The sequence below is a fragment of the Camelus dromedarius genome, chromosome 11 (genome assembly GCF_036321535.1).
Source record: "Camelus dromedarius isolate mCamDro1 chromosome 11, mCamDro1.pat, whole genome shotgun sequence".
Lineage (NCBI taxonomy): Eukaryota > Metazoa > Chordata > Mammalia > Artiodactyla > Camelidae > Camelus > Camelus dromedarius.
The window spans coordinates 18,018,492-18,033,392 of NC_087446.1; the positions used below are offsets into that span (position 1 = coordinate 18,018,492).

Here is a 14,901-nt window from a genome sequence, read left to right on the forward strand (position 1 = left end):
TGGAGGAAGGAGCAAGGGAACTCTCTGGGCTCTTTTTTCACAAGGGCATGGATCCCATTTATGAAGGTGCTACCTTCAGGACCTAATCCCCTCCCCAAAACCCCACCTCCCAACACATCACACTGGGGATTGGGTTTCAACGTATGCATTTAACTGCATGTAACCCAGTATCTGATACATGCTAGGAGTTCATGTTAGGAACTACTAATTCCTTTTTCCCCCTCTGTCCTTCCTAATATTATTACTACTTCCTTTATGCCATTCCTTTGTTTTTGACCATTATCACAATCAGCAACCAAAAATGTCCCTCCTCCTCTCCCTCTCTCTCTCCACCCTCCTCCACATTTATTGATCTCCAACATCTCAGCCAATGTGCTAGGCACTTGGGATATGAGGATAAGGAAGCTACAGTTCCTGCCCTTAGCACAGCCAGTCTGGTGAGGGAGCAGGCAGATAAACACACAGTAATTAGACCTCAGATATGAAAAGTGGGTACAGAGGCAGCACGGGAGTGGCACTAAACTCAGATATGGGACCCAGAAGTGTGTGTGGGGAGGCATCCCAAAGGAGTTTTTTTGGGGTTGAACAAGAGTTACCAGATATGATGGTGGGGGCACGGGGAAGAGTGGAGGGGAGGGAATTCCTGGCTGAGAACAGCATATGCACAGGTGGGGGTGATTGTTGCTGAGTAAGACAGACGTGTCATCAATTAGTCAGTTTTACCCAATTGGCAGCCATGGAGCAGGTGTGAGGGATGAAGCAGGAGGTGTGGGTAGGGGCTAGATCATAAAAGATCTATACCAGTGGTTCTCAAAGGGTGGGTCCCAGACAGACAGCATCAGCTGGGGTCTTGTTAGGACTACAAATTCTTCTGCCCCGCCCTAGACCCATTTTTAGGGAAAAAGTTGAGAAGGATAGGGGGCCTAGGAATCTTTGTTTTAATAAGCCCTTCAGGTGATTCTGATAAAGTTTGAGAAACCCTGTTCTATACCACAATAAGGAATTTGGCTATTTTCCTTAAGGTAATGGGGAACCATGGGAGGACTTTAGATCAGACTGTTAGTTTTTGAAGGCTTACTCTGGAAGCACGAACAAAGACAAGCAGGAGGGATGCCGGATGCTGATGTTAGCACCGGAGGTGAGTCCATGGGGAGAGATAGGGAAGAAACTTAAGACACCTGAGTTAGAATGTGGCATCCTTTCTTTGTGCTGGGCTCATAAAAACATATAAGGCCTACGATGGAGAAATACATGGCTCCTGCCCACAAGGTGTGGATAATCTAGATATAGTAGATTCATTCTTTCTGAGAATACATTCTACCAACCCAACAGAGTGCCATCCCCATTTACAGAAGGTCTACTGCTCTTTGCAAGAGTGACTCAGTGGACTCAGTCTGACCTAGTTAAGATCACAAAGGGTGTCCCTTTATTCCCTCCCCCCCCTGGGGAAAATCTGGATTGAACTGGTACCACAAAGGCTCTTTACTATATAAAGCAGTGAAAGGTGATGGTTAGAATAGCAAAATAAATAGATTGGGTTATAGTTTCTCTGGTACTCCAAGCACATACGTGCTGCCACTAAACCATGTGAATTTATCAACACATTCTGTTTGGGTTGTATGTTGGAAACAGCACAAATCTTTGTGCCTTATTTGCAACAGCAGTGAGAGAACTGCCCACGGAAAACTGGTTTTCCGTTAGGGATTGAAAAAGGCCAGCAGACTAGATGCTTCTTTCTGCTAGATTCTTGCTTATTCTCAGCAATGGAAGCAGGTTTGCATCCATACCTCTAGAGGAAAGGTGTCGGCGGGAAGGTGATGAGGCTGGACTAGAGATTGGAAAATACCTTCAAGCCTGTTCTCCAGGGCTGGGAGGGAAGAGAAAAGGAGGTGCTCGTTGGCTGAGAAGGGAAGAGGGAAAAGCATTAATTTCCAAGGTATTTGACAGCAATATCTTCCCGCCACCACCTTCCCTCCAAACCCATGCGTCTCTGCTTGAAGTCTGACATAAAACGAGTGCACCCCCATTTGTCTCTGTGCTGTCAATGAAGAAATTCGGTGCAAACGGACAGAAACGAGCGCCGCTGAAAATAGGTGCAGGACTTGTTGAGCATACAAATCATCTCCCCCCAGTCTCCAAGGGAGAGAGAAAATCCCTCTTTCTCTCCTTGCAGCCTGCGTTCTGTATTCGGGAGAGGAGGCTGAGGCTGGTTTCAGGATCTTCTCGTGTGGTCCCCGTGGGAAACTTTTTTCGCAAGGCCGGCTGGGGCGGAGACGGTGGGCGTCCTGCGTGCTCTCCTCGCGGGCCGGGACCCCTGACCTCGCGGCGCGCCTGTCTCTTTAAATTCCAGCTGCGCGGCTGGGAAACAGCGCCGCCCGCCGCCGAGGCCGGCAGGCGGCTGCGAGCTCGCTCGCTCGCGCTCTCGCTCCCGGCTGCGCGCCGCGGAGGGCTCGCTCGGCCCGCGGGCTGCTCGGCGGCGGCGGCGGCGGCGGCGGCGCGGGGCGGGGAGGCGCGGCCCGGCGGAGGAGGGAAGAAAGAGCGAACCCGGCCGAGAGAGGCGCCGCGCCCGGTCCCGCGCCCCGCGCTCGGCGGCCCCGGCAGTTTCCTTCAGGGGGTGACGAGGATGTGTCTGGCTGGTGGCTTTTTTTCACCCTCCTCCTCCTCAAAACGATTTCCATAGTAACCTGATCAAGTGGCTCAGTATCGCTAACCTGAGGATTTCCTCGGCCCGCCGGCTTGACCTCAGTCAGGTAACGCTGGGATCTCCTTCTCTTCCATTGCAAACCGCTGCGCTCCTTCCAAACTTCCTTTTGTGGAAAATCGCCCAGCCCAACGCAGCCCTGGGTATTTGCAACAGCGTGTTCCTTCCCAGGTGCCTGCCACGGGTCTCCTCCCCTGCTGCTCCCCCAGGACATTATTAAGAAAAAAAAAAGCCTGTATCTGTATTTGGTGCCCCCCCCCCTTGATACTTTCCATTTCTGCGCTCTCCTTGGCTTTTTCCCTGAGACTAGGGATGGGGGCGCGGGGCGAAGTCGGGGCGAGGGTGGTGGCGAGCGCGGTCCAGGGAGTGGCGGGCTCGGGTGGCTGGGCTACCGTGGGCTACTTTGGGCATCTCGGCGTGGTGTGCATCAACCTGGGATCGCGGGGAGGGCTGGCTGCCAGACCAGGGCGGCGGAGCCCGGGAGCCCCACGTCTCCAGACGAGCGAGTGAGGGACGCAGGCTTGGGGGTGATGGAGCGCTCGGCTGGGTAGCTGGCGAGCGTCCATACATCATAGCTTTCCTTCCTACTCCCCCGCCCCTCTCCGGGTTTCTCTCTTTCCCTTTTCTCATTTCTTTCTTCCTTTCCTCATCACTAGCTCCGTTCTCTTCCTTCCCTTACCTCTTTTTCCTCCCCTCGTTTCCTTTTTTCCCCTTTCCCTCTTAAAAGAAAGGGGGGATCGTTTGTAACCCGCCTTTCGTTCTGCCAACATGGGAAGAGCAGTGAAACCTGCAGCGTGGCCACCTCAACCTGGTCGTTTTCAGACTCGCCCTCATCCATCAACATATTTGTTCCTTGAGTCTATTGATCTCCCTTGATTCTGCAGAAATGCATTCTAAGCTGGGCGCCTGTATGTCAGAATCAGAGTTCTGCAGCTTGCTTCCTGCTCCCAGCATGACATGTATTGTAAGGGCTGCATATGTTTTAAATCCACAGAAGCCATGAGTATAAAGAAATCTATCTTAAAAAAAAAATCTGGTCTTGTTCTAGAGAAACTTCCCTCTTAAATTATTGATACTCCCTTTCCCCTCTTTGGTATTTCATTTTAGGGGACTTGGGAGACAGGTGTGTGTGTGTTTTCTCCCAGTTGATGAGGAACATGCAACTTCTATTACCTTAATTATCTCCTCTTTAATCAGTTTTGCACTTCTTAGTCACTGGAATGAGTAGATGATAATTAAGGTTCAGAGACTTGCTTCCCAAAGTCCAGGCTGGCAAAAAGAACCAAGGGGAGGGGGGTGCAGGGCATTCAGACCTGTCAAAGAATAGAAAAGGCATAGTAACTCTTGTGTAAAATCCAAAACTAGATTCAGACTTTAGTACTGAAGACACAAAAATACAATAAAACCAGACTTGTGCTTTTGGTTCTTAGTGTGTGTATAACCATATGAGGTAGGTTTAAGTGAAAACTTACTTAAAAACGGAGCCTCTATAGTATAGAACCCATTCAGCCTTGTTTATATTGAGGTTACTTCTCACTCTGGTTTTATTTTTCTTTGGGACGTACGTAAGATGTCTCTATCATTTGTAAACAAAGGGAAGAAAGAGGATGACTTCAGTTTAACCAGAAATAAGATTTATATGGATTATTTTTGTTTGTTTCTCAAAAGATCTAGTTGTTGCGCTTTCAAGTTTTCTTGAGGTCAAAATATTTCATGGGTGAAAACAACACTAATCAATAATTTTCCTCCACGCTGTTTCAGATGTGTACATAGTTTATATAGAAAAAGGTTTTAGAGAGGTCCCCTTGCCTCCTTTTCTTTGTCTGCACATTTGTTTTTAAATTCAACTGTTACTGGAGAGTAAAGGATCCTGGAGCAGAGAATGGATCAGAATGAAGAAAACTACTGATAATCACGGAAACTACACCCAAACCAAGAAACGATAAACACTGCCTTGCCACTCCACACTGTTGTCTTTGTTTTTAGCCAATTAAGAAGCTGTAGATTTTAAATGTATTTTCCTCTTTTTCATTCTACATCTAATACTTTTCTTACTGGAGGTCATATTTATCCAGTTCAAATGAATATTTGCAAAAGACTTAAAATTCCCTTGCCAGTGAAATCCAAAAAGCATGCTTTTCCTCCAACATTTTCTTCCCCCTCTTAGTGAATGGCACTAAGTAGAAATGGCCCTACGTTATTGTTTGCACCTGACTTCTGAGTTTTGGTGTTCCCTGGTTGGGTGGCTTGCTCTTGGCATGTTAACAAGATGCTCCTGGGAGGCTGCATGGAACTTGAATTCACAAGTAATTGTAGATGCAATAAAATTTTTTTTTTTTTTATTCTTGGTTTAAGACATGACATGTCCTCCTGGATGTTTAATGCTTGGCCATGACTGCTCCTTTGAGTGTGTGTATGTGAAAGATTTAACATAAAGCCTGTTCCGATTGAGCCTTGAGTGATTTGAGGTCAAAAGTTCTATGGATGACAAGACATAAATTACTCTTACTTATACTGCATTGATCCTGAAAATGTTTTCTCCCCCTTGTGATTGCACCTCTATGTGGATCATTTAATGAAAGGTTGGGAATGATGAGCTATCTGTCTTATAGTAGGAACAAGAATCTCTCACATTGACTTACCTCAAGTCCCCATTTTCATGCCGAGGGATCAACAGCTGTTTTTGATCTGATGTTTTAATAGACTGTTTTTGAGCACTGCTAATTACCAGGAATATATTTTGTTAATTCTGACATTGGTATAAGACAAGACATCTCTCAAGTTGTCTCTAGGGCTCCAAGTGACTCATCTGTGTAACCCGTGGCAACAGGAAGCAGTTGTCCTGTGTGCAAGCTGAAGTGTGGACACATATCCACACTTGGTGATCATTCAGGAGCATGATAGGAAAAGCGTGTTGCCTCCTTTGTATGGACTTGGGGTTAAGTTTTTGACTTTAGTCAGAGGAATGATTCCCAGACCTAGCTTTGCAATTCCCCTTAGCTCTTCATTTAGCTAAGGATAAAATTCTCAGAAGACACGTGTTACTTTTTTTTTTATTGGGAAGACGTATAAAGAAGTGTGTATGTGCATGTGACTTTCTGTGATATTTTCACCCTAATTATCCCAGCTACAGCAAATCAAACCTGAGAGGCTGTGTCAACTTTAGAAATGTTGGGAGTCAGGGAAGTGTGGAGGGAAGTAGGAGCCAGGGGCCAAGGTTGTATTCTTCTCACTGTCACAGAGTTATTCTGGTGGTGGCCTCCTTGCTCACAGATGTCACTTAGCTTTGTTTTCTCTAGAAACAAAATGGGCATAGTAATCTTTTTCCAGTTTCTCTGTTTTCAAATGTGGTGAATTTGACCTAATCACAGCCACACACACGTGTACGTACGTAGCAGTGGTGGATGCTAAAAGACACATACACACATTCAGAGGTAACAGACAAGATTTCCGAATAGAGAAAGGAAGTCTTTCCTTGTACCATTGACACGTGGGTAATGATGCTGAATATTTCCTTCCACTGAGGAAAAGGCAAATATATTACTCTCTATTCTGTGAATACGGGTGCTCAGTGACTAATCACATCACATATGCAGAGTCGAATAATCTCAGCAGGTATCACCCTTTTACTTACACAAATGCAAGTGAGGAATAAATTTCCTTTTTTTCCTTAACCATTCAAGATCTCCCCCACCCCTCCCCTATTTTGTAAGGAAAAGTAATTCTCTATAAGGTTAAGTGGACCTTGGGGTAGGAAAAATCCCCAGAGTTATCTTTCTGCTCAGACTTCATTTTTCCTCCCAAGTCTGACTGTCAACAGTAATATCTGAGATGAGACTCTGGTGCTGATGTTTTCATAGGTCATCCTCCTCCTCTGCCCCAGATGAAGTCTCAGGACAAGCACTGTAGTAGCATAGATTCTGAATTCAGTGCATCATTCAAGTTGGTTATGTAACTTTTTTTTTTTTTTAAGCTCCAAGTCTTGAATTATATCGGTTTACCATCCTCTTATTTTCTCTAAACATTATAAAGTTGTTTTAAAATAAGCCTGGTCCCTGTAAGGATTTAAAAGCTGCTTGTTATGTCATTAGATTATACAGTGTTTGTACAATCATACTTTTTGTTAATCTGCAACATTTTCCTGAGAGCCGTAGCAGCTGGGACAGTTGCTGGTTGTGCTTGTTTGGGTAAATACTTGAGATAATGGGGACCTAGAGATTCCAAGGTCTGGAAACATAACTGGTGACACAGGGCTAAAGTTTTCCAGGGAACAGACTGGAAAGTCAGCATTTTTGACAAGAAGTGATTTGTAACAGTTCAGGTATAGTCAAGAAGATCTGGAAAAAGCGTTTCTATTTCTTTCATCTTGCTTTGTATGTATTTATATACAGTCCACTTACATGGAGAACCGTGGGTTTCACATCCAGCTTTGTTTTCTCTGCTGGGAAGTAGCATAAGTCCCCCGCCTTACTTGGTGGCATTTGGTAGGTTTGTAGGCATAGCATATGGAGCATCATCTTATGCTGCCACATCGAGATGAGATCAAACACGAGGCTGTGTGATCGCATTGGTCCACTTGAAGGCAGTTACACAACACTTAAAAGATGCAGCTTCTGGAGTAGACTGCTTGAGTTTGAATCCCAACCCTGGTACTTAACTGTATAGGTGATCGTTGGTGATTTTCTTTATCTGAGTCTTAGTTTCCTCATCTGTACATCAGTTGTTGAGAAGGATTTTTGTGAAGGTTGAAAGAGTATATTAATATAATACTTAGGAGTGCTCCTGACATGTAGCAAATATTCATCACTTATTCACTACTATTGTTATTGCTGTTACATTTCAACAACAGCCGAGGTATCAGGAGGCCACCGTTATTTTTCTGTTTAGACTTTTGCTCCCAGTCTGACTGGGAATCCTAATACTAGCTCACGTGGGACTTGGGCCATCCCCTCCTCCTCCGCCTCCAGAGTCCTCACCTTAGCCTTTCCCTACAGGCCCAGCTGCAAATGGTGACCAGGGGCTTGGATGATAAGAATACATTTATTTGGAGAGGGTCCATTCTTCCAGTTTCCAGAAAAGCTTATTTTAACCTTTTTATAGACACTATCAAGATGATCCATGGATTTTTTTTAACTCAAGAATTGAAACTCGAAATCCGGATTAGCTACGGTAGTAATAGAACGCATCAGCTTAAAAAACTGATAAACATAAGACTTCTAGCTTTAGTATTATAGTGCTGTTTACTCACAAGCTACAACTGCCTATTGTTACCCTAATGTAATCCTAAAGCTGCAAGCTTTTGCTTAAGAAGGTTGCTGAATAATATTTTTGTATGACATCACTTGAAGTCTCATTGATGAGAAAATGTCATTTGTTTAAAGAGGTGATGCTTCATTCTTGGTTTTGTGTGTGTGTGTGTGTGTGTTCCAATATTAAGAGCTGCATTGAATAGGTGAATTTCTTTACATATTGAGGGGATGTTCTCATCTACAAAATGAATGTACTGGATTAGTATACCTCTTTACTGAAAACTTTTCATAATGAAAAATTTTAAAAGCAAAAGGGGAAAAGGAGGTATTATGGATTCCCGAGGACCCATCATTCAACTGCAACAAATTAAGTAACTTCTTTAAGATCCTTCCTGATTCTGTGGTTCTTCGACCATGGAAATTCTGATTCACTCTGGTTTTGAGGATCTAGAATATCTGCTTTTTAAATAATATTGATACTACCTTTAATGAAATTGATACTTAAATTATAGTTAGTAAGTTATAAGAGTGAGCATTTAATGGCAAGTCAATAAAATAATATACAAGATGATACATGAGAAATGTGTTGGAACTGAGCAAATGCAATGTCAGGGTTAAAAACTGGGATTAGTTTGGTTCAACAGACATTTATTAAATGTCTCTCTCAAAGATGTCATCCAGTAGCCTGAATGATACATAGTATCCTATTTAAGAGTAATTTTTATGAAACTGGGTGATCATAAATGGTTCTAAAACATATTGAGCATTATCTTTCTCTTCATTTGGAAGCCTATTTCAAGATCATACAAGCCAGCCTCCAAGATGGTCCCCAGTGATCCTTGCCTTTTGCTATTTATTCCCTTGTGAATTCCCCTCTCACATTTTAAAAGAGTGGTTCTGTGTGATGAATGGAATATGGCGGATGGGATGGTGGATGACTTGTGAGGCTATGTCATAAAAGACGCTGCCACTTTTGCCTTGCTCTTTTGGATGACTCAACTCTGGGAGAAGCCAGCCGCCATGTTGTGAGGACACACAGTCCATAGAGATTCACGTGGCGAGGAAGGGAGGCCTTCTGCTGACAGCCAGCACCAGCTGACCAGTCACATGAAGGAGCCACCTTGGAAGAGGTCCTTTAGCCCTGGTAAAGTCTTCAAATGACTGCAGTCTTTGGTAAAACACTGACAGTATCCTTTTGAGAGACCACAAGCCAGAACCATCTAGCTAAGCTGCTTCTGAATTCATAACCCACAGGAATTACATGAGTTATGAGATGTTTGAAATGGCTCAATTTTGGAGTAATTTGTTATGCTGCAGCGCTCCAAAAACCTTAAACTGCTTCAGGGTTGTTATTATAAATAACTAGTTGTCATTGTTTTTGAGATGGGTAGAAGCGCCAGTTAACAGAGTTCTGGTGGACAGAATGCTATTTAAATCTGCATTTACCACCATGAATTACTAGCATCCTAGCCTTCTCTTAAACTTTGAACTCCTCAGAATGAATCTTTTTGGACACTATCCATCATTCAGTGAGGGCAGAAGGCAAGATGTTTCTTCTTTCATTGGTTGCTAACCTGGAACTTCATCCCAGCACTTTTGTTTGGCAACGTACTTGTTTAAAAATTCAACTGTTTTGGAATTTTGGAAGAAAGCAGGGGTTGGAGGTGGAGGACTGGGGCATGCTTTAGCTGATACTTGGGCAAGCTTTGAGGTAGTACCATAGTTTACTTTCAAGTTTTCCCTGAAAGAGCTCCCCTGCTCCCAAAGACACGGAAAGGCTTCTATGACTTTGGCTTTCGTGACCATAGACGCTGTTCTTCTGTTACCTCTGAATTAGGTGAGATGGAAGTGCCCCAAATAAAATAAGCTCCAAATGAGGTCCTGGTAATGTTGCCTGATGTGTCCGTTCTTCGTGAGTTTGCACTTCCATCCTCTGTGTATATTGCTAGGCTTCCCTTCTTAAGTGTGGTTCTGGATTGTATGTATCAATCTTTTTTTTTTTTTTTCATTGCTATAGGACAAGTTTAAGGGAATCTAAAAATTGAATATTGTAGACAGAATAGAAATCTACTTCATTTTACTGACATAAATGACCACCCCATAAAAATTTGAAAGGTCGCCAAATCCTTAAGACACATTAAGTAGTTGCTAGGAACCTTGGAGAATATTAAGATGTAAGGTTTTTGAGCCTTTAGAATGGTGTGAATATTAGATTATTTTCATGAATGGGCCATCAGTCATATAGTTTGGAGCATAAGGTTTTAGTACTTTAGCTATTATATTTGTTAGGTAGGGTTACCAGCAGGATACTTTCCCCTGAGAATTTTTTCAGGTCCAAGGTTATCTTGGTATAAAACAGTGAAGGTGTTCACTGACCTGTACCAGGATTATGCTCTCTGGGAATTGAAATTGATTTTTTTTTTTGATCTTTGGCCATGTACATTTGCTATTTGAACAAACACCACCTGGGAGGATATAGGAAAACCGATAAGCAGACGCTCAGAAATTAGTTTTGGGGACATCACAAATGAGTTGCATCACAAGCCTCAGGAGAAAGTTAATGAAGTCACTAGTTCTTCTTGATATTTTTACGTTTGAGCACAGTGTGCAATAGGAACTACCTTTAGAATTGAGGGGAGAAACAACACATCTGATTTTTCTGTTCTTCGTGAAATATGTGGAAATTAAGCTATCCTGGTTACTGGCAGAAAGGATACCAGGCAGATGTGTGTCGAGTCTGGGAGTGTTTTTGTAGATGTCTTGCTAAGCAGGCTCTTGGTTTTGGTGGATAATGTGTCTCATCTCATGTGCTTGTTTTATGTGCTTTGCACATTTGGCCTTGTTTTAATTTGCTCCATGAAATAAACATGATTTTTTACAAAAAGCTTATAGATGTGTATTAATTGCCTTCTATACTGTGATGAGGGTAACAGGACAGAAATAAATAAGACAAGGTCCTTGCCCTAGAGGAAGTTAGAATGTGCTTAACTTTAAAGATTGTCTTTTTTAAAAAAAATTTTCTGAATGTTTAGCTGCTTATTTATAGCTAGACTTTACAATTTATTATGGTTAGGCTGCACTCAACATGAGATCCAGTTGAATTATGTTACCATAATTGAGACTTACCCTGAGTTCTACACTGTTAATGAATGCTAATGCTCTTTTGAAGGTCTCCTATATATGGCCTCAGTAACCACAAAGGCTTTTCTGCCGACAGCAGATAAACTCTCAATAATGTCACAGGAAGTTGCATTAGGAATGATGCCATTACCTATAGCTTTTTCCTTTTCAGCTAACTAACTAATAATGTCGGTTCAGCCTATTCCCTACAGGGCAAATGTCTGTATCATACTTCAGAAGTAGATATATATTTTTCCCTGCCAGAATGTATGTGCATCTTACGAACTTTGAAGTAAACTTCCTGATATTTGTGCTTGCTAATTGTATATTTTAAGAACTGTTTGTTTTAATAATCGGGGTTTAGATAGTAGTATGTCAGAATCCCAGAAATACCTAAATCTGTTTTGCCAATTACCTTTGTGCCTGTGCAGGGGCCCCAGGGAAGATAAATGCACCAACAGCAGCCAAATGGTAATCAGGATACCACTTTATTAATAGCTTGAGGTGGTGCCAGTTACCCTTGATGCAGGGCTCTTTGGAAAAAGATGGTTTGCAGCACATACTCTAGGCTTGAGTCCAAATATACATATATTTAGTCTTTATATGCTCTGGTGTAGCCATAGTTTAGGAAGGAAGTCAAAAAGAGAAAGAAATGGTCATGTCCCAAGAGGGGTCCTAATTTCAACTCAACAGCCATATATAGCCGGAAAGTAGAGAGAGGAAAGAGACATTGGCTTTGTGATCTTTAAAGCATAATGACCCTGCTCACTAATAATTCAAGTCCAGTCACTGTTTTTGGATCTGACCTATTAGAAGAGCAGTTGCTTCTTTGACAGGGTGGACAGAGGTGCCCCTGGTGAGGAGGAAGAGAGCCAACAGTACAGATAAATCATGGTACAGGTCACGATCGCTTATCTGAAGCCCTTGGGATAAGATATATTTCAGCATTTGGACATTTTCATAGTTTGGGAAGACAACAGAGTGTATATATATGTGTGTGTGTGTGGTGTCATGTAACAATTCCATTGTGGCCTGGGGCAGCTTCTCTTGGTCAAACACATGACTATTTCTGTAAGAAAATCCATGAATATTTGGAATTAGTGGGAGTAGTAAACAGAATAATGCCCCCTTCCTAAAAGGTCCATGTTCCAATCCCTAGACCCTGTGAATATGTCACCTTTTGTGGCAAAAAGGGGCTTTGCCTTTGTGACTAAACTTTAAGGACTTTGAGATGAGGATCTGATCCTGGAGTGTCTGGCTGGGTCCAATGTAATCACAAGGGTCCTTGAAATTAGAGAACCTTCCCCAGCTGTGGTAGGAGGAGGTGCTGTGGTGATGGAGGCAGGGTCAGAGAGGTGCTTTCTGGCTGCCTTTGTCAATGGAGGAAGAGACACCCAGGGTTGGAGAAATGCAGGTGGCCTTCAGGAGCTGGAAAAGGCCAGGAAACAGTCACCTAGAGCCTGACTCCAGAAAGGAACGCCACCCTGCTGACTCCGTGATTTTAGCTCCATGAGACCCCTGTCAGACTTCTGAACTCCCTATCAGTTTGTGTCTTAAGCCACTACATTTGTGGTAATTAACTATGGCAGTGACAGAAAACTAATGCAGTGGGGTGAAGACTGTAACCTTATTTGACTTCAGGTCCAGTAGTGAGAAGCATTTGGATTTTCAGAGCTTTTTGGATTACAGATTGTACTTAGGGATCGTGGTGGACCTGTGCAAGGAATTGGGAATCCCTTAACTGGATGACCTCATGGTGTTTGAATCAATCATGGGAAGGATGAGTTCTTTAGAAGAAAGCCTTTTCATTGTTACCATCCTAATACTTGCAACTTTGCTGATTTCTTTGTGTTCATGTCTGTTGACTTTATGGATCTTAGACTGGTTGTTGATGGCTCTGGCCAACTTGGCTGACCGTGGACCTTGGTTCACCATGAGTCAGATTAAGGAATGACTCAAACTCTACCGTGCAGACGTTCATTGGTTCTTTTTTTTTTTTACTGAAGTTTATTTGATTTACAATGTTGGGTTAGTTTCTGGTGTACAGCATAGTGATTCAGTTATACATATGTATATATTTTTCATTATAGATACTTACAAGGTATTATCATATTGTTCCCTGTGTTGTACAGTAGGTCTTTGTGGTTTATCTATCTTATATATAGTAGTGTGTATCTGCTAATCTCAAACTAATTTATCCCTCCCACCTTTCCCCTTTGGTAGCCATAAATTTGTTTTCTATGTCTGTGAGTCTGTTTTTCTAAATAAGTTCATTTGCATCATTTTTTAAGATTCCTCCTGTAAGTGATACCCTGTGATGTTTGTCTCTGTCTGAACTTAAGTCCTTCTTGATTATCTTCATTGTCGAGCAGCTGCCTCCTGCCCCTCCTTCCTTCTAGCAGGGTTGGGGGAAGGAGGTACCACAGGAGGATTTTGTGAATATGGCAGTGGGACTGCCTCTTCCTTCTCATGGCCAGAAGCCCGTCCCCTGTATCCCAAGTCTCTACAGTGTGTCTCCAAGGGAGGTGGCATCTGGAATGAATGTCTCACCACAGGAAGGCTGGATGCCGTTGCACTTATCCATGTACTTCATTGCCAACCATTTAATGAGGTTAAAATTTTAAGTGCGGAAGAAATATCCACGTTCTGCTCCTCCTCGTGGCAGAGTCCAAGACAAAGTCTACGTATGGAAGTTTTCCCAGAAAGTTCCCACAAAGTATAATGCGTCTTTTAGAATATAGGGCAGCAGTTTACATGGAAAAGGCCATTTTTGTTTTCGTGGTGATGCTGTGTTGTGGTGGTGGATTCCATTATTATGAAATGGTTGTAGTTGTCCGATGCAGGTTTGAAGGTCATGCTTTCAGTGAAAATGTTTCAGAATGATGATACGAACTCTGATTCAAATTAGAATGCTCACTATGAGCGTGCACTTTATGCCGTCCTTGACCTGTAGCTGAATCTCCAGGAACGTCAGTTTGCCTGTTAATTTTGATACCCACATGCTGGGAGAGCGAGTCTTACTCTGCCTGGCACCTGTGTGTGTGGGTTGTATTATTGTTTTGCCTTCTTTTTGCAGAAAACTGGTAGGTTTTCAGCTGTGGTTTATGACTGAATGGGTGAATCCGAACTTTTTTTTTCTCGCTAGAGACATGTATCTCCTCTTAGCCCTGACAACCACGTCACCCCTCCGCCTAACACAGTACTTCTCTTCACCAACGTTTCCAGTGTCATGCATCGGAAATCTTTTCTTAGCTTTTGACAAAAGTGTTTGTGATTCAAATCCAACTCCACAACTTACTCTGGACGAGAGACCGTTTTGAGACCTCATGTCTGTGTAATCAGTAATGAGATGGCTATTTATGCAATGTTTTGTGGCCAAGTGAAAATCTAGCATTTTGGGAATTCTGGAGAGAAATTTTCTCACTTGAAAGCGATCCCATTTAATTGCTATGATACATAATCATGAATTGGTTTTAATCCTCACAGACTCTACTGAATTTTAGTTGAAATAGATGTTCAGAATCATTTCACAACCTGCAAGGTGCCTTACTCCTCACAGCACAGTGTGCTGGGCTCTGGGCTATGTTCCGGGGTAGGTGGGTGGGGAGGATATAGACCGGGCTCTTAATGAGCTGATGTCCAGCAGGTAGCAGAAGACCTGTGCAAAGGGAAGGTGGCAAGTGCTGTAGACAAGGACGAGTACCCATGGAGAGGAGCAGATGAAGGAGCAGCATTTCTTCCGAGTGGGGAAAAGACAGAGTGCTTGGCGTAGGAAGTGGTGTTTGAACCATGAAGGGTGGTAGACTATTCAAGCAAAATTCGATCTTCTCC

General features: G+C 43.0%; 1 protein-coding gene across 1 annotated transcript in view; it reads left to right on the forward strand.

Moving 5' to 3' along the window:
• The first annotated feature begins 2,512 nt into the window (after positions 1–2,512).
• Positions 2,513–14,901, forward strand: part of NAV3 (neuron navigator 3) — a 730,605-nt gene continuing 718,216 nt past the window's right edge. Inside the window, exon 1 of the mRNA XM_064491553.1 lies at positions 2,513–2,750. The gene's annotated coding sequence lies outside the window, so the exon portion shown is untranslated. The remainder of the gene's footprint in view (positions 2,751–14,901) is intronic.